Genomic DNA, 10,151 nt, shown 5'->3' on the forward strand with positions numbered 1-10,151 from the left:
GACAAGAACATGAAAAACTACTTCACATATTCATCATTGATCCGGATTGGGAAACACTTTATATACTTTAAAGGATTTTTGCAGCTTAAATCTGGAATTAAATAAACAATGTTTATTGTCTATTTCACATCCCCTTCACTGAATGCACAGTTCGGGACCTCAGTGTCAGCTCATTCATCTATTCGTAGGTTTTTAGAACATTTTACAGTCAGAACAACATATTTTCTTCAATGTGTGTAACAGGAACAACTATTCATATTTTACAAGCAGCTAATTGAAAAGCTTTTAATCTATTTACTTCCAGTCATTTTTTCATGGATTAATCTGATTCCATGCATTAAAGTCGTATTAACTCACATAGTTAGTAATAAATGTGTTGAGGTCAGATCATGGAGTTTTGCTCAACAACAAATGTCTTTCTCTGAAAGATATGATGGTACAAGAGAAAAGGATATTTTCTGCTGACCGCGCCGGGTCGTAATTAGATTTGGAAGGAATTTAAAAATGATGGGGTCTGGTCTCTTGGATGAATCACTTGAGTCCCAGTCCGACTCGAGTCATGTAAGGTCGACGAGCAGCTCTGTGAAGTGTCACGTTCCCTCCTGTCGGGCTGAAGCTCTACCACACCGGACGGGACAAACACAAAGACATGCAACCATGGGAACTCATGATGGGAACATCGAGTCAAAACACTCTGCAACAAGCAGAAGAGACAAAGTGTTAAAAGTGGGTGGGGCCCTAACATTCCCCTGGTCCACATTAGCCTGCATGGTTGGTCCCCTGTCATTCATGGGCCTGTCATCCCGGATGATTGTCGCACGCTGGTGATCCCTCTAAAGCCCCTCGCCCCGTCTGGGTTCGGGTAAACACCACTCTATCTCGTCGGTCCAGGTAGTAGGCCGAGGCAAAACCTTGGCACAATCCTTTATGTTTGTAAAAGTGGAGGTTTTGGGGCTGCGGCTGACGGAGGCGGGTGGCTGGTGGCGGGTGGGGGTGTGGGGCGGCCGGCCTCTGCTGCCGCTGCGTTTTGCCTTCCTGAGCTGGAGTTGGATGTGGAGCTCATGCAAGCCAAATGCACAATGTGTACACGATTGTAAAAAAAACCCAATTAGGCCTGTATCTGTTTCACCTCAGTAGTTTTCTGGGAAAGCCAGCGAGAGAGAGAGAGAGAGAGAGAGAGAGAGAGCGAGAGCTAGAGAGAGAGAGAGAGAGAGAGAGAGAGAGAGAGAGAGAGATGCCCACTGATGGAAGCCAAAGAGGTCTGTCATTAAGAGTGCAGGGCCCCATCAAAACAAGACCAACATGCTCTAATAAGCAGCTTTCCTTCGACACCCTGCCTGGTTACGCAGCCTGTCCTCAACCCGCTGGTGCTTCAGGACTCTCAAATATTGAAAATGTTCATTATCGACGATCTCTCCTTCCAAGCGGATTGGACCGGATAAAATCACTCTTAACACTCCCCACACCACAGGAAAATCAGACGCGATGTTGGCGATCGGGCCTGTACTCCCGCTGCTCGGGAGGGGAGATCGGGATTACTACATTAATTTTAACACTTTAATGTGTTGCCAGATCGTCAAGGACTCACGTACAGATTGACAGTAGATGTGTGTGTTCTGTGTTGTTGTGTACCTCAGCGGGTCGCAGCCTCCAGCTCAGGTCAGGAACGGTTTTGTTTTGCATTCACAGTTGGCAAAGTGGATTGTGACTCATGCCAGCGTTATCTACTCAAATGCACAAATATCCAGCGAAGGTCAACCACTAAGATCTCTCCGGGGCCCGTGATGGATTGCAGACAATTTCATGGTGACTCGCTCCTTCTTAGTGGCGGACTAACCAACTGGAGCCGCGCTGCAAGTCGGACTTAAACTAGAAAAACAAGTATAAATAGGTTTGCTGAGACACTGCTGGAAGGCGTTTGGCTTTCGAGACGTGAAAACAGAGTGACACTAATACATATTTCTAATGTGGGTGTGTTTGATATGTTTGATGTGTTTGATGTATTTGAACAACTATTAATCGACGTGAGTCCTCAGAAACTTAATTTGCCGTTCAGCTCCTCATTTCTTTGTCTCATTCCTGCAGGGCCGCATCATCGACCTCTGCTCCGAGTTGGTGTCTGTTGTAGTCTGTGAAATGAAGAGGGACTTTCCCAGTCACTGTAGCAGAGGTTAGACTTTTGTGCAACACAGACACTTGCTCCTGAGGAAAGTATTTCCCCAAACTTTTCCCCCGAGAACTTTAGTTTTTCACATGATGACAGTTTGTCTGCAGATGGTGTCGGCCAGAGCTGCTCCGACCTGCCGATACTCTGATACTTGAAACTGCAGTCGGTGGTTTCGTGGGCCCGTCCCGCTTCCCAGCTTCTGAGTTGCACACTCACTGTCTGGTGCTGATGGGAACATTCTTATCCCCTTGTTGTCCAGCCAATGCGTTTGACGCAGCATTTCATAAACGGCCACAAGTTGTTTTGCACAAAAGAACCACATTTTCATGATGATTGACACGAATCATCGAGGTTCACGAAGGTCTTTGTGCTGCTTGAGCCTTTCAGCGGATCAGCCTTTTCACTGCAGTTTGGGGTCATAGAGCTCCAATGAGGATGGACAGACCCGATGCAGAAACCTATTTGGCACGACGTTGCTCTGGCAGAGACTGAAGTAAGGGGGGAAAAACACACAGGGAAACTGGGTTGGCTAGTAAAAAGGCCACAAGGAGGCACAGGAGGGGGAAAACGTGGCAACCATTGTGTGGTTTGTTTCATACAGTGGCGACAAAGGCTTTCACTGTCGAGTATGAACCGCGGAGTCTGGTTAAAATCAAAATCCATCGCAGACAAGCCTCTTTGCACCACGGCCCTCGACTCATGAAGCCTAGAATCATGAATTTTTCTGCTTGTTTAGTTACATTTTTGCTGCTTTACGCTTTTCAGATATAATAAAAAGTCACAATCATTCAAGCAGCTTTTGCTCACAAGTCCAACTCTGAGTAGCACGTCATGCGTGTGTCGTTATGTTTTAATCACAATCAGCAATCAAAGTCTTTCCAAACCCGCCCAGTGGGGCAATCAATAAGTTGACGCTCTGACACATGGAACACATTAGCAGCACGTTAATCTAATACACATTGTTATAATTTCCACATGATTCGATGGCCCAGTAACCAATCCATCTTTCCAGTTCTTCAATAAACTTGTTCTTGAAAAGCTCCTCATGAGACCAGGCCTCCTGAAAGAGGAACTTTTTGAAACACAGGTCCTGTAAGTACAATGACTGTTAAGTACTGGATTGACGAGAGGAAGGATGCAACAAGCCAGACATGCTGACATGTCTTTTAATCTGATGGTGACTGTGAGTCTGATACAATCGGCCACAACGAGCGTCTAACAGGACGAAAATATGTGCAAGACTGAATGAAAGAGATGAGAAAAGCCTGACCTGCAAGCATAGTTCTTGGTATCTGATAGTTTAGTTTGTCACTGTCAGTCAAACACGCCCATCTGGACGTTTGCACATGTGCCAACGGGATGGCAGCAAGGTGAAGAGACTGAAGTTCAATCTTAACTTCTGCTTCGTCACTTTGCGGGAAGCTGAAGAACATTTATACATTTCAGCAGTTTCAATCTTCTTGTCTGGGGTTGCTCATGCCCCATTAGGTCACATTCTGGACCACATTCTACATTGGGAGGTAGAGAGAGGGTTAAAGATCTTTCCAATCCTTTGAAAATCCAGAATTAAACCTTTACTAATCCACACATTTAGTGGAGTAATGACTTAAAGAAGGGACACTTTTCCCTCCTTCAGTCCAGACGCCTCTGAGCTGCACTTCTCTATTCCCTCAGTCATTTGCACACCTGTAATGTCTCAGAAGTCATTCGCTCATGTTGAAATATTTACACACCACATCTGAGGAGAGCAGAGCTCTGATTCCTTTGTTACACCCCTCATCTCTCAGCAGCCACTTATTTAATGGAGGAGGAGGAGGAGGAGGAGGAGGAGAGGACTCTGGCAGCATGTACGGTTCCTGTTAGGAGCCCGGCCTCACCATCCAGTGACACGTTTGAATTCCTGAGCTGTAAACAAAAAGGGCGATGATCAACAACTGCAGGCCCGATGCCAGGACACGACTCCGCTGAGTTCACATTCTTCTGGAAAACTCTGCAGATCGTAAGAAGAGCTGGGAATGGAGGGCTGTGCGGTGGTGTCATGGAATGAGGCATGTGTTTATGGTTTGTTGGCAACGGGCAAAGCCTACTTTCCAGTTGTTTTTTAATCCCCCTGCATATTTGACTGACTTTGTAGTGCGAGGGACCTCTGGAGGAAGAAAGTGGGTTTTGTGACCCTCGATGTATTCACAGGATGTCAACTCATCGAGAAGCCGGAGGAAAGTTTTCATCGGGCCGAAGGGAGGGTCCACTGCTCTGCTCCAGAGCTCTGAACATAACCTCATTAGCGTCTGCAGGGACGTCGTTTATGAAATTCTTTGTGTAGGTTTGGTCCTTTGATAATAAACCAAATCATAAAATTGATTCATTCAAAGAAGGTTCAAGTATGAGAGCAATTTCCTTGATGCCATCAGGATCAGAACATGCTTTTTCATCAAGTACAAGACCTATTCTAATGCTCGACAGTGAAACGTTGAAAGCCCAGGAACTGGGGTGTTTGGGAGTGTCCGAGTCAACAACGCTGGAAAACTTTGTCGAAAGTCCAACACATATTTCTGAAAGGTTGTGCTTCTTCTGGTAATAATTCCAAGGAGAGGTTTTCCAGCAAAGTAAAAGAAATGTCCTGGTACATTGTGGTAAAACCTTATTTCTGAAATGAGATTTGCTGAGCAGTAGTGAAAGTGACAGATTCAGCCGCTGTGGGACAAAACTGTCGACTTCAGCATCAGATTTTAGTTGTTCAATAGTTCTTTTGCATTTTGCTTCCTCAAGATGACAATGCACAACCAAATTGCCCATGTTACAGCCCACAGGCTGTATGGCCTCGCCTCTGCTTCTTTGTGTTTTGGATGACAGGAGGTATCCTCACCGCCTTCCTCGTCTTCCTGTCCTGATGTGGAGCACTCGGATTGGAGGATGACTCTGAATGGCTCAGCTCTGCCCACCAGCTAAGGTGGTGCAGGAGGTGTCTGTTCAGTCTGCCTCGAGAACCTTGGTGTGTGTTTCGATTGTGTGAGATCTTTTGAACTCGGCTCCACTCTGATCTTTGACAGTGTGAATTTCGTTAACCTTTATTCTGTCGTGAACCTCAGTACAATAGCTTGGTGACGGCACCAGCTGTTTTGTTTTTATGTTAATTAGGTGTTTTGTTTTCCCTTTTGCCACTGTCTTGGTTACTGAATTTGTCTTGGTTGAAACCTTAGTTCACGGCCTTCTAGTGAAGAAGCTGCCTTTCTGATATAGTAAATATTATTTTAATATTACTTTGTATTATTGGGAAATACCTGTTTGGCTCGCCTTTGTTATATTATTGTCTTTGGAGTTCTGTGTAATCACTGTACACCTGAGAAGCACCAATAAAACCCTCACTTCACCTAAACTCACCTGCTTAATGTTACTTCCTACACCTACATCCTCCTCTTAGCAGAGCCGGGTCGTAACAGCCCAACAGATGAGTGTACAGATTATTGCCCATTGTGCAGTATTGATGCTGAACTCAGCATCTTTTCCTAACTTTTGGTATTTGCATTTTGTTTGTATGTTTAAGTCTACCTTGGAATACACTACGTGAGCCATGGATTCTACTCTATTTGGCTTAATATGAACACGTCTGATGAAAAACATGGCTTTGATAAGCTGCAGTTTCCTGCTACTGTGTTTTGTTCAGTAATAAACTCATTTAGTGAAACCAGAAAACTGTTGATCACCATTACATCATTGGACAAATGCACCAATACATAGAAATAAAAACCTCCATTCCTTTGACTGGGTGTAACTCATCTTCTTCCCTGAGTCAAAGACTTCTCTCCAACACACACACACACACACACACACACACACACACACACACACACACACACACACACACACACACACACACACACACACACACACACACACACACACACACACACACACACACACACACACACACACACACACACACACACACACACACACACACACACACACACACACACACACACACACACACACACACACACACACACACACACACACACACACACACACGCAATCTCACTTTCTTGGCCTTTGACAGAGAGGCACATCGCAGCTGAGTTAGTGCTCTGGCCCGCAGGTCACTGCGGCTCGGCTGGATTTACAATCGCCTGTCGCGTCCCCTCCAGGTTTTCATTACCTTCCCTTCGTGATTAATCGCTCCGTGACACAACAGGCACCCGCTGTCATCCGACGGGTTTGTTGAGACGCTCTTCAAGGTCCAGTGTCACTTTTCAAGGCCAGCAGAAGTGGAACTTTTGCTTCAGTACTTGGGTTTAAATTTGGCTCGATCTATTTTTTTCCAAATCTTCTTTTGGAGTCTCCTTTGATGCTACGACCATAAATCTGTTGGAAAACAGTGGCGAGTGTCCCCACACAGCCGCCTTTGTTCTTCTTGATAAAACCCAGCGCTTGATTGCCTTACCCCGATGGAATGCCCTCAGAAGGAAGCCATACATGAGGAGAATCCACCGACTGCTCACATTTCACTCATAATCAAGTTGACCTTGCGTGACATCTCGAGCCTCACCAGAAGAGATTTTTGTCTTTTCGTTTTTTTATCTTCCAGCACTTGTGGGCCTCTTTCCTGTCGGTCAAATAACATTCCCTGGCATTAGCACGTTCAAGTCAAGATCGCCTCTCTTCATGAATTCCCTTGAAGCCCACTTAAGAAGGGTTCAACCTGAATTACAGCTTGTAATTATGTTCTGATTGGAGGCTTTACAGCTCCGTCTCTTTTTATGTGTCAACCCAAGAATACCTTCATGTAGCTTTTAAATTACATGAACATTTTCCTTATTTGGTGGCTCAAACGCTTCAGTCATTACGGCCAATTATTTGCCCTCTGAGACAAGGCAAGGGGGGTGAAAAGAGAAGAAGAAGAAAAAAAAAAGACTAAATGTGTGGATGTAAGAGGATCTGTCTGGAATGCTGTGTAAGAGAATGCATGACCGAGAACCGCAGAGGCAAACTCTGCCCTGCGTCCCGCCTGGCCCGCACCCAAAAAACATGAAGTTCGGAGACAGAGCGACATAGAGCCAGACAGCGGAGGGAGATAGCGAATGTATAAACCACAGAAGAGCTGCTTCACCCTGGGAGAAACAAACACAGCTTAAGTAAACAACCACAAACTCTTTAGGTTATCTGCAGTGTAATACAATCTGATGGAGGGAGGGAAAAAAAAAAGAGACCAAGTGGAACACGAGACCATGAAAATGCAACGGAGTGCCATGAATATCCCAGCGTTCAGCTCAGAGAAGAAAACAACAGTAACTCAAGAGGATATTGGCTTCTCTTTGCTCTTTTATTACAGATTCCTGCAGCTGTGCTTTTAAATCCTACAGAAAACAAAGTTTGGTGCCACCGTTGATAAAAATAATAGTAATAACAAATAGACCAACTTTAACTTTAAAGATCAGTTGGCCCAAAAATGATCCCATGTTATCCCAACACCAGCAACCAGCCAGTAAGCTGAAATTAAAGCAAGTGCACAATGTGAGCATATTGATGACATTCGTGTTTCATGTCTGACTCTCGGTGTCAGTAGTGTTACTTTACACACTCATGACATTCAGGTACATCGTCATCATCCTGGTGTTTGACAGGACTGTTCTTGACTTGCATTTTCTTGGTGCAAAGAACTGCAAATCAGGTCTATGTGACCTGGATAATTGTGCAATTTTGCATAATTTCATTTGGCCTGACAAAGCTGCTAGTGGAGTTGTAGTAAAAGTTCTCATTTTAAGAAACAGCAAGCCCAATTATGTTCCTGGCAATGCATCAGAGTTGGTAATAAAATGTGTTTTTGTAATTTTGGTGGACCTGGAACATTGACTCTTAATCAAAATGAAGTACACAGTCTTGGTTTTACATTGAGGCTGCTCGATATTAAATGAAGTTAATCATTTAGTAAGTCCAGTTGTGTTTCTCCCGCCACTGCTGATGTCTCTAATGTCCCGGCGCTGCTTTCCTGTGGGAGGATGTTCGACAGGAAATGGAACTGGCCTGACTCCCTTGTGGGCTTCAGGCGGCCACTTCCTGAGCCAAGCCGTGCCAAGCCGTGCCAGCTTCTGGGTCAGCTCAGACCACCGTGAGAAAAACAGGGCTGCAACATCCTCTGAGGAACCAGGACTGGGCCTTCCCTTCCTCTGCTTTCATCCCAAGGAAGGATCCAGGTTCGTGTTCTGCTGGGAGTGTTCCGTAAAAAGCCTTTCAGGTAAAGCTTTCAGAGAGTTTAAAGATGTGTAAAACAGAAGGAGGATAAGGGGGGAAGAATTTTAATTATACTTGTCGAAAGACAAATGTAGGACAAGTTCCAGAAGTTTGATGTTTTAGACAGCAAACGGCTGATAAACGTTGTGCAGAAGGAAGAAAGCGAGGAGCATCTGGGTGAAGGGAAACAGGCCGAGGATCACAGAGGGGGAAAAGGAGCCAGCTGGAAAGTGAAGCGGCGGTGCAGACCAGGAGGAAGAAGGGAGGTTTGGCGGTGAGGGTTTCCCTGATGAGGCCCAGCTGACGGTGCGAACCTACAGCGCTCTTCTGACAGACCTCACCACATCAACCCGTTGACATTATTATTCAGCCATCCATTGCCCGGGCCCACACACGCTCTCGTGACCTGCTGCACTGCGCCGCCGTGCCAGCACATGTGTGTGATCTCTGACTCAAAGGCACGTACAACGGGTTTACTCACGCTCCTGCAAACAGGTACACACTCACTGTCTGCTAGTGGCTTCTTTGGCTTCTTTGGAACTGCTGTCAAGCAAAATGTGTGACTATAAAGGAGTTTTTAGGTGTGAAAACCCATAAACCTGCTTTGCTGTACCTGAAGACTGGCACCCTGCTGTCAGGTCTCATCCACTCAGTCACCCTCAATATTTCAAGTCCCGTCGAAGCAGATTGAAAACGCTGTGAATGCTGATTTCTTTGGACGTTCGGGGCAACTTTGGCGTTTCCATCAATCTGTCCATATGTCAAAAATGTCCAATCCCCATATCCCTCCTAAAGGTGGCCCAGGACCTTACATTTCGTCACAGGAGCTGCAGTATGTGCCCGAGTGACCGCCCTGGACTTTGGCAGAACTCAATGCACCCTGCCCTTCATGTCAACAAAACCTCTGGAAACGCAGTGGGGCCGAGGGTGGGAAGGGGAACAACTGAAACTGGCCAAGCACCAAAGCTCGAACCAATGAAGAAGAGACAAGAAAGGTCACCTAACAACAGCCCAGCAGCTACTGGTGAAACAACACCACCAGCTCATTGGAATGCCCGAAGCTTTCTTGACACAACACGGTCCATCTTTCAAACTGCTTCTTCCAGTCAGCAATACAAAGTAATTAGATGTTTAGATGTGTTTGAAATATTCGGTCTGCCTGCGGAAGACTAAACCTCAGGTAATGAGATGTAAGTGGATTTAAGTTACTTTGGCTTGTTTCACAAACTGCTGATCTTTCAGGATTTCCTCACAAAACGATATTCCAGAGGATGACGTGAGGATTAGAAAATACGCAGTGAGCAGGTTTCTGGTTTAGTTAATGTCGGAGGAGAATGAGCAGGTTGAAGATGACACACAATCTGACGAAGACTGTCCGTTAATTCACCTGACGTTCACGTAACAAGGCGGACCTTTTGTGCCACTGTGGCAGAGGACGACAACCGGAGTCACTTCCTGTTAACTAAGAAAGCTGAAACAATGGGTTACCATGGGATTACTGGAGTGTTTTACAGTTTCAAATACCCATTCATCTGTATCGTATGAGGTAATCCTGCTGGGCTGTTCCACTTTAAAGCTCAGCACTTTTGGGAAGTGGTGGAATAAGATTTGCAGGCATCAAATCTTAAAGGTGGGAGATTCCAGTCTACCAAAGTGTACCCAATGCTGTGGTCCATAAAAGTATAACATTTTCCTAGTTTGTGTTTTAAAACGGTTTTTAAAAATCTCTTCATGAGCACTGATTACATAACGGTGA

This window comes from Lipophrys pholis, assembly GCF_963383615.2.
Source record: "Lipophrys pholis genome assembly, chromosome: 23".
Lineage (NCBI taxonomy): Eukaryota > Metazoa > Chordata > Actinopteri > Blenniiformes > Blenniidae > Lipophrys > Lipophrys pholis.